This window comes from Hakea prostrata, chromosome 11 (assembly GCF_041222555.1).
Source record: "Hakea prostrata isolate BN-2017 chromosome 11, UWA_Hpros_2, whole genome shotgun sequence".
Lineage (NCBI taxonomy): Eukaryota > Viridiplantae > Streptophyta > Magnoliopsida > Proteales > Proteaceae > Hakea > Hakea prostrata.
The window spans coordinates 5222994-5236922 of record NC_142610.1 but is presented as its reverse complement, the minus strand read 5'-3'; the positions used below and the strand labels follow the sequence as shown (position 1 = coordinate 5236922).

Here is a 13929-nt window from a genome sequence, read left to right as displayed (position 1 = left end):
AACTAACACTGACCAGGAGAGGCGTATTATCCTCTTTATTTTTCTCTAGTTTTAGTAAAAATCTGATTTGATCGGCTGTAATAGCATTTTTTTCTCTTTTTGCATGAACAAAGCTACTTTTCTTCCAAAAAATAGAGAGAGGGGGGAAAAAATCTGATTTATACTCAAATTCAAATCAGGGTTTGATGAAGTCATTCATAGTTGCCGTTGGCCATCACTAGCTCTATATAAATCTAGACTCGTCGAAAGGCTAGTAATACTTCAACCCAGGATTCCTACATCTTTCAGCCCAGTAAACCAATGGCAATGGCTATTGAAAGCAATTCCAATGCTCCATCGGTCCAAACTCCTGATACTTTGTACAGAAGCCTGAAAAACATACCGGAGAGTTTCATATGGCCTGATGAGGAAAAACCTTGTCTTGAAGCTCGGGAGCTCCCAGTTCCAATCATCAACTTGGGTGCTTTTCTTTCTGGAGACCCAGATGCTGTCAAGGAATCAATGAAACAGGTTCGGGAAGCTTGCGAAACAACTGGGGTTTTCTTCGTTGTAAACCATGGAATCGATAACCAAATCATCTCTGATGTTCATCGATTGATGCAAATGTTTTTTGACATGCCCCTCAATGTAAAGCAAAGACATCAGCTGAAGGCAGGTGAGAGTATTGGATATGCTAATAGCTTGAATGGTAGGTTCTCCTCAAAGTTCCCATGGAAAGAATCACTTGCATTTCCCTATGTGGACAACACTAACAGTGTAGAAGAATACTTCACCAATGCATATGGGAAAGATTTCCAAGAATTTGGGTGAGTAACCAGTGATAACTCAGCCTTATATATATTTTGTTAATCTAATTTTGATATTATGTTTGCTGGGTATGTTCAGGAAGGTTTATCAGGAGTATTGTGATAAGATGAACAAACTTGGTTTTGAGATCATGGAGCTGTTGGGGATGAGCATTGGAATTGATCGGCTCCACTACCCCAAAATTTTCGAAGGGAATGATTCGATTTTGAGGCTTAATTACTATCCGCCATGCCAAGAGCCTCATCTTACCCTTGGAATTGGAGCTCATTCTGATCCAAATGCTTTGACAATCCTTCATGAAGATGAGGTTCTTGGTCTGCAAGTATGTGTAAATGATGAATGGTTTTATGTTAGACCAAACGCTGAATCATTTGCCATCAACATTGGAGATACATTTGTGGTAAGAAATTAAAAAATACATGATGATTCATGATTGTGTTGTAGTATCATTAGTACTGATTGTCAGTATTGGTTCCATTTTGTTTCAGGGTCTAACAAATGGGAGGTTCAAGGGATGCTTACATAGGGCAGTGGTGAACACTGAAAAGCAAAGAAAATCTATTTCTTTCTTTATGAGCCCAAAGCTGGACAAGAAACTGATGCCACCAAGCGAGCTGGTGGATGAAGAGCATCCAAGGATGTATCCAGATTTCACATGGGGAGAAATCCGTGAATTTGTTTTGAATCATTATAGGACAGACATGAAATCATTTGATGCCTTTTGCAAATGGGTTCAAGATGTGAACAAGTGAACATGAAATATTACCCATAGGGGAATATTAGTTCTTATGAAATAAATAATCTATGTGCTCCCCCCAGCTCAACCTTCTCCCAAAAATAAAAAGGTTTCTAGCTTTCTTCTGTGTTTGGTTGCTGGGGGATTAATATAATTGAAGGGAAATTTTCATATATGGTTTGCATTTATTACCTTACATGACTAATTCCAAATCATGTCAGAGTTTGTCATTGAATTTCACTTTACCTACTTTGCATCCAGTTCCTTTGATTTTAACAAGTAAAGATTACACGTAAAATATGTCATTACTAAATATGGTATGGTATGGGCTGGTGGATGAAGAGCATCCAAGGATGTATATATCCAGACTTTACATGCATGGGGAATTTGCGTGAGTTTGTTTTGAAGCTTTATAGAACATACATGGACACATTTGATACCTTCCAAATGAGATCAAAATGGGACCAAATGAACATTAAATAAATCCGATTGGAACCAATTAATCAAATATTTATAGCCAAAAGGTCAATCCATTTAAGCTTGATCGACCACCAGCATTCCAGTAAGCTATGCATGAGCTGCTGTTCAACCGGTTGAAGCTGCAAACCTAACGGTTGATGCATCCAGTTGAATTGGCAGTTGCAAACCTAACTGTTTTATACCCGTTGAAACCAAATTGGACCAACCTTTTAGCCATAAATAGCTAGAGGTCTCAAAGACATGAACCCCCAGGTACTAAAAGGCCATCATTACTGTGCATTGAATGTAGCTATTTAGCCTTCCCAATACCCAAACCGCTTGGGTGATCCAATCCCTCTTGTAAAAAAAGGTTGAGTTGCAGATCTCATGGTTGAGTTTGGTTTCGCAGAGGCTTCTCATTCACATGCATTCATTTATCTCAAGGGAAGTGCCAACCCCAAAGGATTTGTAGGTCTTTGAACTTTTGTTTTATATACATTCAATGTAAATGATTCAGCCAAACGAAAAAAATTGTAAGAAGGTACTCTTGCTAGGAAGCAAGGACTCTCTTGAGTATTCTTGCCCAAAAACAAGGATTTTATAGGATACCCTTGCCGGAAATCAAGGATTGTGTAAGAGATGTTGTGTTCCCACCCCACTACATTGAAAGTAGATATACTAGTGAATTCCTTCTAGAGGAGCTAGAAGGGGGTGGATGTAGATTCAGTCGAATCAAACCACTATAAATTCTTGTGTCTTGTATACTTGCTTCACTTCTACACTTCTAATTTGAAATTACTAATTATTTGCAAGGACAAATGCGATTCACTATGTCACATCCACGCAATCGGTATCCATCCACCGGAATACCTAAGGGAGTGATCCACAGTCACAAGATCCAGTTTCATGTCACATCACACACCATTTCACATAATAACACAATCATGAGTAAGAATAAATCAAGTGTCCAATATTAAAAAGTAAAATGTAATAAAGTAATCAGAGGATCTTAGAAGTCATTAAGCGGGAGTGAAGTCAAATCTATAAAATGCTAATCCTCAAAAGAAAGATAAACTGGAGAAAAATAAATCAAAACAAGGTCTAATTCTTCCATCTCTTTGATTTCTTTCTCCAAACGTTTATACACTTGCATTTTCGGAACGATATCTAACTCATAATCCCAACGGCAAGTTAAGCATCTCCTATCACTATTGATCGGGACCGTAAGTGTACTTTATACTGGCACTCGGATTGTACCACGGTTCACAATAAGCTCCCATTGATTCTTCAGCAATACAATTAAAAGAAAATAACTCTGAACCCGAAATTGGGGTCTCTTCTTCACCTGTGTAGACATATAAAACAACAAAACCACGAGTGAGCTCCAAAGTACTCAGTGAGTAATTCAAACACATGCATATCCATCATTCAAAACGTGGGATAATAATTGTTACATGCTGATATAATATAAAGTGTCATGATTGTGCAAATGCGATGAAATAATGTTTCTATACCCTAACCAATGCATGTTTCTATCTAAATAGACATACATTAGGATATAACACCAACCTCCTCTAGGTAGTCTCACACAGATCTCTCACTAAGTCTCACCGATTGCGAGCATCACGATCAAGTTATAGGATAATAGTCTCTCATCAACTATAGCTGGGGTTTAGGGCCACACTCTCTCACCACGACCATTGCATGAATATTGGTACATATCAAGGAGAATCTTAACCCAATGCAAGTCATCTACTTAATCAATATCATTCTAGGTTCAAATACCTCTCCTCATATTTCTCGCCCCAACTAACTTGGACTACACCTTCTCTTAACCCTATTGGTCATCTACATATAATGGACAGGAAGCTCTCATGTCCTCTCACAATCTCACCGATCTTGAGCGCCCATGGGCCCAAGCCTACTATATGCAACCCTACCAATGAATGACCCCCACAATGTGGTTGTGTCCATTCACAGGTTGGTTATAGGTCTCAAGCACCCATCATCCCACACTGCTGCCATAGATCACTTGGCATCAATACTCCCGCTGATAGGGTAATGACATGATGGAGTGCCTAACCATGTTTCATCTAGACAACCTAGAGATGTCAAATATTGATCTATATGTTCCTTCTAGAGTTCCTAGGGTAATGGTTAATCCACAACCTTAGATCAAATCCACTTTTATTTTGACTCAACAATAAAACTTAGTAAACAATCATGATTCTACAATTTCAAAACATTCCATGAATATAAAAGTCTCTAAATAGTAGCATACAGTTTAATATGCAAGTCTAATATAAAGTCAAGAATTAAAGATAAGCATACATATATAAATGTGCTCACCTTGCGAGTAAATTGAACCTCTTTACTGTTATTAGCATAATTATATTTAAACGCTAGTTAAAATTTTGAAACAACCCTAGAAGTCCTATGTCGAAAATCGAAACGAAAACCAACACTGTTGGATATGGGTCTCTTGAATAGTAATAGTGTGGGTCTCGTGGGGAGACCCTGGTCAACCGACCTAGAGGGGTTTGGGTCGCTTGAACAATACCCCTTATGGGTCCTTATGGGTCACTTGGAGAGACACAATGTCCGAGTACGAACAGATTCCGCTCCGACACTCAAACCGACTTCAGGATTTGGTTCCAAATAACTTTCAAAACGAAAAGGAAGCTCTAAAAACACCTAAGAACAAGATCTATCAACAACAAGCATTCAAAACTCAACTTGAATTGAAAACCTAACGAATCACAAAATAGGTCTTCCTTGAAATTTATTCGAAAAGAAAAGATAGAATAGAGTAATTGTGAAATCACTCTTAAGTAATAACAAAGATTGGGTTTAGATCTCTATTAATTAAGGATATCTCCACAAGGTTATAGTTATGTTGAAGAATCAAAAGGAGATGAACAAAACAAACGGAGGATTGAACTAGCCTCAAAAACCTCAGTTGGTGAGCGGAAAGCTATCCGAACGATCTCCGCAATTTTCTCCCTCTTCACAATGAACTCTCTAACGTTCTTTGACGGCTTAGAGTGAGATAACACATTTTAGGTTGACAAAATCATTAAACAAGAGTCTAAAACACCAAAATACCAAAACAACCATTTTTTTACTTGTGGGCACTAGTATGGGTTGCTCGGGGAGACCCATACCCCTAGAATTAATCCAAGAGCAACTTCGAGGGGGGTTCTTCCCTTGGCTCTTCTTTAACACTAACCCAGATTGGGGGGGGGGGGGGTTCTTACCTAATCTCTGGGACCTTCCAAAAGTGACGTCAATAAACTCTTGATTCACTCTCCGTATCCGTTAGTGTTCGAGTGATATTTTCTTCCCAACTTCAACAATTCTCCAACTTCATCATCATCACCATCAACTTCCATTGGTTCAGGTTTCAATCCAATGGTCTCTATCTAGATGACTCATAGTTGTCTTCTATCTACACTCCGGGTTTTTAGACCTATAATATGGATTTCTGGGTTAGGATCATAGGGTATTTTACACACTAGTTTCAATATATTGATCACCAACCTTCTAGGTTGAATTTAAATATACTTTATAAATGGATGTTTTCTCCTTTTGAGAGGGTGGGATATAGTCAGGGCTGTATTGTATCTCTTCATCTTTTCCCATATTGAAAAAAGTAGCATGTTATGTCATTGGTATATAGATGTAACATTCGGTTAAACCATGTTAAACCCTTAATTTCTGCAAGTGTATAACTTCTACTATGTTTCATTTTCATTGATCTACTATGCTAATAACAGTAAAGAGGATTGGTTATTGAGGGGGGAAAAAGAAAGAAGAAATCAAGAAGAGTAAATGGTTAGAAGATGATTCATGTGTTTGACAAAGATGTAAATTGGTTTTCTAGCTAGTCAGTAAGCCATGCATACACATTCTTCCATTCCCCCCAACCCCCCCCCCCAAAAAAAAAAAAAGAAAAAGAAAAAAGAGTGATTTGATTTAAAATATTAAAAAGAAAATTACAGAATGCATGTACATCAAACATCAGTAATAAATTAAAGAGTCTATTTTCCACCTCGGATGGTCTTCTTTTTTGTTACATGGCCTATGAAATTCGTGATACAAATCAATTCGCTTGTAGATCTATTAGGTTAATGCTAAAGCCAATTAGGGCTAGTGGGTTGGTCACTCAAGCCCATTGTCCAAAATGTCTCAAACTATTTTACTAAGAATGAGAAATCTTGAATTATTAATCTTCCACTAGTTCAAGATGTCAAAATTTATCTCCACTAGTCCTGGCCCCATGGCGTCCGGCCCCCGGCGCGGCCGACCCGCCGCCCGCCAAGTCCTAACCTGGGCATATCTGTTTTATAATAATAATATTTATATTTTCCTCCTACATGTATATCCTGTTTGTGTTCTTTAAACAATAATAATTCATACTCCTATTCTATTGACTCTCGTCTCCCATTGCTTTGGTGTGGATTCCTCGTTGGTTTTCGTCAACAATTATAAATCACCAAAGTATTGGTGTACTATTAAAATAAAGAAGTTTGTTGCATCTTCCATATCCTACCTTCAATGCTGCTCGGCTTCAATTCAAACTTGTAACTATGTTGTCTTCATTGAAATCTTAAGAAATTAGCAATGTAAAAATGTTAATTAATAAATAATTCAATTTATAATGCATTATATGTATAAGTAAAGTAATTCAATAAATTAAAAATTCATTACTTGGTATAATCTTCTCAATGTCATCTAGGTTTTCTTCAATATTGCAAGATAATGGTGCTTGCCGTACCATCTTGTGTCACCCAAAACTTCTCCCGTGGTGTTATGACCTGTTGGTATCGTCTATCCTGTGCTAGCTTTTCTAAGCTAAGGGTGGGTCTTTTACTGCTTGAACTATTAATCTTTCACCAATTCAAGATGTCAAAATTTATTTCCACCATCTACAATAGTTTCCAATAAATAATGATCCAACTCATATATACTATTTTTAATTAATTATAATATATTATCTCGCATTAGTCCAAAAAAAATTTAATGTTTTTTGAGAACTAAAAATGACTTAGTTCGAAAAATAAAAATTACCTTAAAAATAATATAAAAAGTAAACTCCTAGTCTAATATGATCAAAATGACTGACGGTCAAAATCAAGACTTATAGTTATATCAATGTTAATATGAAAATTAGGGTAAAAATCTAATACATGATCAAGGTCAAATTAACATCTGGAACCAAAATTAGGGTCAAGATCAAGGCCAAAATCATATGGATGCTTACTACATTGGTAATGAGGTTATAATTTATTTTTATTAATTTTCTACAAAACATGATCATGTTTTTAAAATTTAACACGTGTCAAGTATCCACCCAGGTAGATTATAATTAATTCCTCTCCATTTGGGTGGAGGGTCCAGACTCAAATCAAAGCCAAGATTATGATCAAAATCATGGGCCTAGATCAGGGCCAAGATCAAGACCAAGATAATGGTCAAGATCAGGGCTAGAATTAGGTCTGGAATCAAGGTCAAGATCAGGGCCAAAATCAGGGACGGGCCGAGCGGGCCAGAGAGTAATCCCAGGCCCGCCCTTTGCCCTAGTTCAGGGCCAAAATATTTTGGCCCTAACCCACCCTTAGAGTCAAAATCTTTAGCCCAAGCCCTATTTGGACTCAAGGCGGACTTAGGGGGGTTAGGGCCACCAGGCCAAAACTTGCACCCCTAGTCACAATATATCCCTTAGAAATAGGAATGGTATATTGTGACAGCTCAAAAAAAATTCCATAATATTACAATGCCATATATAAATAATGTTTTTTTTTTCTTTTTATTGCCAAACTTTGTATAAATAGTTTCAGTTACTACCAAATAAAGGATAGCAACAAAGATGTAAATCTTTCACCGCTTGCCCATGCATCCGTGTCAAATAGATGAAGATCTAATATTCATGGCAATGAATCAAGATTAGAATGGTAAACCAAACATTGTTGGAAGATATATGGCCGGACAATACATGACTAAATTCATACGTACTAGAGACACTTGCCCACGCATGCATGTCAAATAGATGAAGATTTATAATATTCATGGAGATCAGGAGATGAATGAAGATTATGGTAGATCAAACATTTTTGGAAAGACATCTGGAGTTTGGACATGACTAAATTCATACGTAATAGAGAGAAATGTGACTTCCTTAGAAATATGACCATGAAGAAACCGTAGAACTTAATCGTAGGTCACTATTTACCAAAATTATATGTAGATTGATGGATATATATATACTGTTTGTTTTTTTTTTTCTTTGGGTAGAAAAATATATTTATTGAAGAGCAACCGAGACTGTAGAGATAAGGTCACTGAGTCAAAGGAGTAGAGAGCGGCTAAACAGTAGGTTCCTCCACCAACTGGGCCTTCCTGGCTAGGGTATCCACTACAAAACTGTGATTCCAAATAACAAAAGAAAAAAATACAATCATCAAAAGCTGAAGCTAAATGAAAAATATTCTCCACGATGGCCACTACACAGGCCTGGGGAGGGGAAGTCTTCTTCAAATAACAATTATCAAGTTCCATGTTATCAGTTTCGAAGACAACACGGCACATATCCTCCTGGATTGCATATAGCATTGTTGATCGCAAAGCAAGAGATTCACTAACCAATACATATTCAAAATGTGTAGGGTTCAACACAGCCAATAAAATCATCCCCAAATGGTCGTGAGCCACCAATCCCGGACCACATTGAGCACCATCATCTGCATAAGAAATGTTTGAATTAAATTTAACCCAACCTACCAGCGGTGATGCCCATTGATCCTTAGATCGAGATTCTTCTTTCTACTGCGAGGAAGAGAGAGATTATATCCAGGGTGGTTTGGATCCTCTCCTTAAAGGGGCTCTCCTAGTGAGGCCCAATGAGTTACATAATTCAATTATATGGAATATTTTCATCCAAAGATTAGGATAAATCTAATGAGTTATTTATACATGGCTGAATCCTACTACTCATTAAGCAATAATTGGGAGATTTCCTCAAAGGAGAGGAACCAAATCCCATCTCTAGTAGGTATTTAAAAAAAGAAAAAAGAAAAGAAAAAAGAAAGAAAGAAAGAAAAAGAAAGAAAGAAGAAAAATTCAAATCTCCATTAGATTGTGGTCGAATTTCTCTACTTAGAAGGGGGGAAAAATCTCCAATAGAATACATTCGAATTTCTATATTGGATTCAATAAATGACACAAGGGCCTGTTTGATTACATGAGTCTGGAGATTTCAAATATTTAGAGATTTCAAATCTATGGAGTCATAATTCATAAACTTAACTGTTTGGTTAACTGAATCTATAGAATGAAATTTGTAGATTTATTTGTGATTTTTGTGAATGCAAAAATATTTAGCTTTTTTATAGTAGGGATGAAATCTCTGAATTTCACCCCATACCCATAAATCTATAGATTCACGTTTTTAGTGTAAAAAGATGAATCTTTAGATTTCATGAATCCATGGATTTTCACAACCAAATGGGTATAAATCTCGCATTCATTAATCCATAGAGAGATTTGAAATCTCTGAATTCATGTAACTAAACATGCCTTTAAAAACTTCAAATTAGAGCATTAATACATGTATAAATAAACCCAAATTTTGGATTAACATTAATACAATTTTGGTTGTATGATAAAGCTTGTGCTTAGACTTTTAAGAATTGTTATGGAGCAAATTGGCATTTGGTAATTTTCACTCTTAAAAACGATTTTTATGATAAATGATGCCATTTATACATACATAAATAAACCCTAATTCTTTTCTTAAGTCTAATATACTAAACCATACTTCAGTTTTTGAAGTACAGATATTTACCAAAAACATATTTGAAACACAAAAAACAAAAAAATATCACTATGGCTAACCCTTTAGTATTATAGCTTAATTATTAATAGAACATTGTTCTTTATGAAATTACTAGTGCCCCTCACTTCTAACAGCATTAAGAGGCTATTAAGGTTGGATGTGTAATGTCCACTTTGTCCTTCATTATAAGAATTAAAATGTTAAAAAGATGAATTTACACTCATTAGAAAAACCATATGAAATACCCATTTTTCTCTTATATTCTTCTCATTTTAGATTTCAACAAGTCAAAATCCTGATGAGACAAATAAATAGCAATATACTTTAAGGTTATTTTGGGGCTTATGAAAAATGCAACGATGCCACGCCATTAACTAATAGAGCTTAATGGTAGCAATTAAAGTCTAAGGATTAGTAATTTAAAAAATTATAGATGATAAAGTAGTAATTAAGTTATAGTTTGGGAGGACATCAATTATCCTTTGCTAAAAGTTTTTCATATTTTTTTATTTTGTAAAAGAGGGAAGGAATTGAATCATGTTTGAAGGAAATTTAAGTATAGTGTAAATATTTTTTCTCGTTTCCAATGAAAATTGCTTTTTTTGATATTGGGAATGACAAAAGATGGCAAAGTTGTTTTATAAAAAACCACCACAAGAAACTCGAGAAGTAATTCAGTTGGCAAAAGACCAACATTTCCACGTAAGAGGCTAGAGTTCGAATCCCTTTAGATATAAGGGGTACAATACTCGATATAGAGAACACTCCCAAATTTTTTATCCTTATTCTCCAACTTTACAAAGCCTAAAATTAAAGCCTCTTTCATATTTGACATCAATCATATTGGAAAATTCTGAAACAAAAGAAAGTATATTAAAAGATAGAATTTTTTATAAGTTCACACTATAATGGGGTGAAAATTTTGGGTACCTCATTATAGTGGCCTAAATACATAGCACTCACTTGCTAAATTACAGCAAACTGTTAGACTTTCAGCAAAGATTATGTTAAGTCACATGTCAGATGACCAATATTGTTCTTAGTGGAGTAAAATGACATAACAATCCCCATATCCCTTATTTTAAATTCAAAAATTAAATTACTGAAATACCCTTTTGGAGGGTAAATTATGTAACTACCCCCATGGAAGATAAAATACACTAACTTCACTCTCTCCAACCACTACAAGTCACCATCTCCAGTGACAAGGACAGAAACTCATCTTCTCCAATGAGTTTAGGCCACTATAGTGAGGAAACCAAAGTTTCACCCCTATTATAGCATGCAACTTATAAAAACTCTAAAAGATATAATATCCATAGTTCCATAGTGAAATTGCAACTGAAAGAAGCGCTTTCACGCACTTCCTCACAAATGAATCCATTAAGATTTGTAAGAAGGCAAGAGAGTTCAAATCGGAACTCTCGAGGGACCAAAACCAGTCTTGGCTACGCATTAACACATCGATCGGTCTCACAAACTTGATTAATCACCATACTCAATCGCCTTGCTTCAAAAAGATATTAGAAAATTCTAAAATTTTTCTCCATAATTAGCTACTATTATTACAATGCAAAACAAAAACCACCCATAAATTTGAAGCACAAGAAAAAAGAAAGAAGAAGAAAGAAGAGGAACACAAAATGATGGGTTACTAAAGCGGTTAAAGGCCTAACTTCCTTAGGGGAGGTCTTGGTTAGCACCCGTTCGGGGTATTAATTATATATATATATAATCTCCCTTGAGGATGTAATCGTGGTGGCGTGCGTAAAATTCGAGTGGATTACCTTCTTATTTTTGTTTCTGGATTCAGTGAATGATATATTAAAAAAAAAAAAAAAAAATCTCTCTCTTCTTTCAATCTATATCAATGTATTTCTATACGTGTCTAATATATTTCTGAAACTCGAGTGGATTATCGCCTAATTTTTATTTCTGGATTCAGTGAATGATGTCAAAATGAATCTCTCTCCTCTCAAGCTCTATCAATGTATTTCTATAACTTCTATATCTGTGCATATTTCTATACAATTGTGGGTAGAAAGTACCTCCCTTTCTCTATATATACCTGATTGCATACCAGAGGAAATACAGAATAGCAGCTGAGAGAAAGACAACATGGCAGTTGATTCAGCTTCTAGGGCTCCTGTAGAGCGTATTGTTTTTGATCCTGCTGTGTTTCAGCACGAGACCAGCTTACCCAAGGAGTTCATATGGCCAGAAGATGAGAGGTTCTGTGGTGAGGCACGAGAGCTTCCGGTTCCCATAATTGACTGGGCTGATTTCCTCTCTGGAGACCCAGTTGCAGTTGAGAAAGCAACCAAGCAAGTACGAGAGGCCTGTGAGATTCATGGGTTCTTCGTCATCGTGAACCATGGTGTTGATGACAAGCATATCGATGACGCTCACACTCAAGTGAAGCGTTTCTTCGCAATGCCACTTTCTGAAAAGAATAAGGCTTCAAGGGAATATGGTAACTATATTGGTTATGCCAGCAGCTTTACCAAGAGGTTCACCACACGTCTCCCATGGAAGGAGACACTCTCCCTTCGCCATCTTGCAGGAAGTAAGAGCGCCCAAGAATATATGGAAAGTCGATTTCCAGACACTGAATTTGGGTAAGCAAAGCCAACTACTTGCTGCTATCTACTTCTTTTTTATTCTGATCAGTATGTTTGTTTTGTGATGTTGTTTTTTTTTTTTTTTTTTTTTTTTTTTTTTTTTTTTTTTTTTTATTTATTTATATAGATATATATATGCGCTTCTATATATATGGAGAAATGGCAGATGGAGATATTAAATATGCATCTGGCAAGTGTTCAACCTGCTCAATCTACATCTATTACTACTTACACGAACCAATAAGATCCAATCTTTTCCACCCGAGTAGCTGTCATCACTTTGCTTCAGTCCTACACATTTAATGCACAGCATTGAGCTGCCAATTGGTGAGCCCATGACAGGACCCACATGGCCTTCCCGTGCATGCGATGGCCATTTTTGTAAAAAATACGAAATAAAACTGATAATCAGTGAGATTTTTGCCTTTAATTAAGCATGGGATGGTGATTTTTGCTCTTGCGATTGAAATGGTCGGATTTTTAGAACCTGGCCGGTTGGCCCAAACATAAGAGTCATTCACAGCTGTAGGAAAACGGCATAGAAGATGAATTGCGTACTTTTGTTTATCGTGCTAATAATATGTTTATGTGCAGGAAAGTACTCCAGGAATACGTTGAGTTGATGGGCAAGCTTGGTCTTGAAATCATGGAACTGCTGGGAGAAAGCCTTGGGTTAGGGAGCTACTTCAAGGAATTATATGAAGACTACGATTCTTTGATGAGGATTAACTACTACCCCAAGTGCTTAGTTCCTCAGCAAGCAGTAGGAACTCCAGCACATACAGATCCGATCTCATTAACAATCCTTCATCAAGATGATGTTGCTGGTCTCCAGGTATTGGTGGATGATGAATGGTTCAATGTAAGCCCTTATCCTGGATCACTTGTTATCAACCTTGGAGATACTTTCAGGGTAAGATATTATAATATCTCTTGCCTAGTTTCTTTCCCTAAGTCGTCAGTCAGTTAGATGTCTTTCACCACACATTATGAAGGCCGGAGACCCACCTGGGACTGTTGAGGTCCCACCATTAGTTCATTTTGTCAATATTTAGATGTGATTACACCCTTCCACCCTTAGTGTGTGGTGAAAAAGTGTGAAGAGAACACATACCTTTACCGACTCTAAAAGATAAAGGTCCTATGGTCAACTAAGTGCACCAAAACAAAGAAGTGATTTAATTGATTTGTGTGATTTTCAGTGTCTTTCAAATGGGAGGTACAAGAGTGGGGTGCATAGAGCAGTGGTGAACAATAAAATGCCAAGGACATCCCTTGCTTACTTCGTCAACCCACGATCTGATAAGATCCTAAGCGCACCAAGCGAGCTGGTGGATGAGGAGGAGAATCCAAGGAAGTATCCTGACTTCAAATGGGGTGACGTGCATGAATTCACTCAGCTGGAGCACAGGGTTGATTCCAGAACCCTTCAGTGCTACTTCGAAAAGAAACTGGGAGTGAAGACAGATTGA

The 13929-nt window shown here is 36.6% G+C and overlaps 2 pseudogenes; both read left to right on the top strand.

Moving 5' to 3' along the window:
- Nucleotides 1-306: 306 nt before the first annotated feature.
- Nucleotides 307-1559, top strand: LOC148999723 (gibberellin 20 oxidase 1 pseudogene; annotated as a pseudogene).
- Nucleotides 1560-11954: 10395 nt separating this feature from the next.
- Nucleotides 11955-13929, top strand: LOC148999722 (gibberellin 20 oxidase 1 pseudogene; annotated as a pseudogene).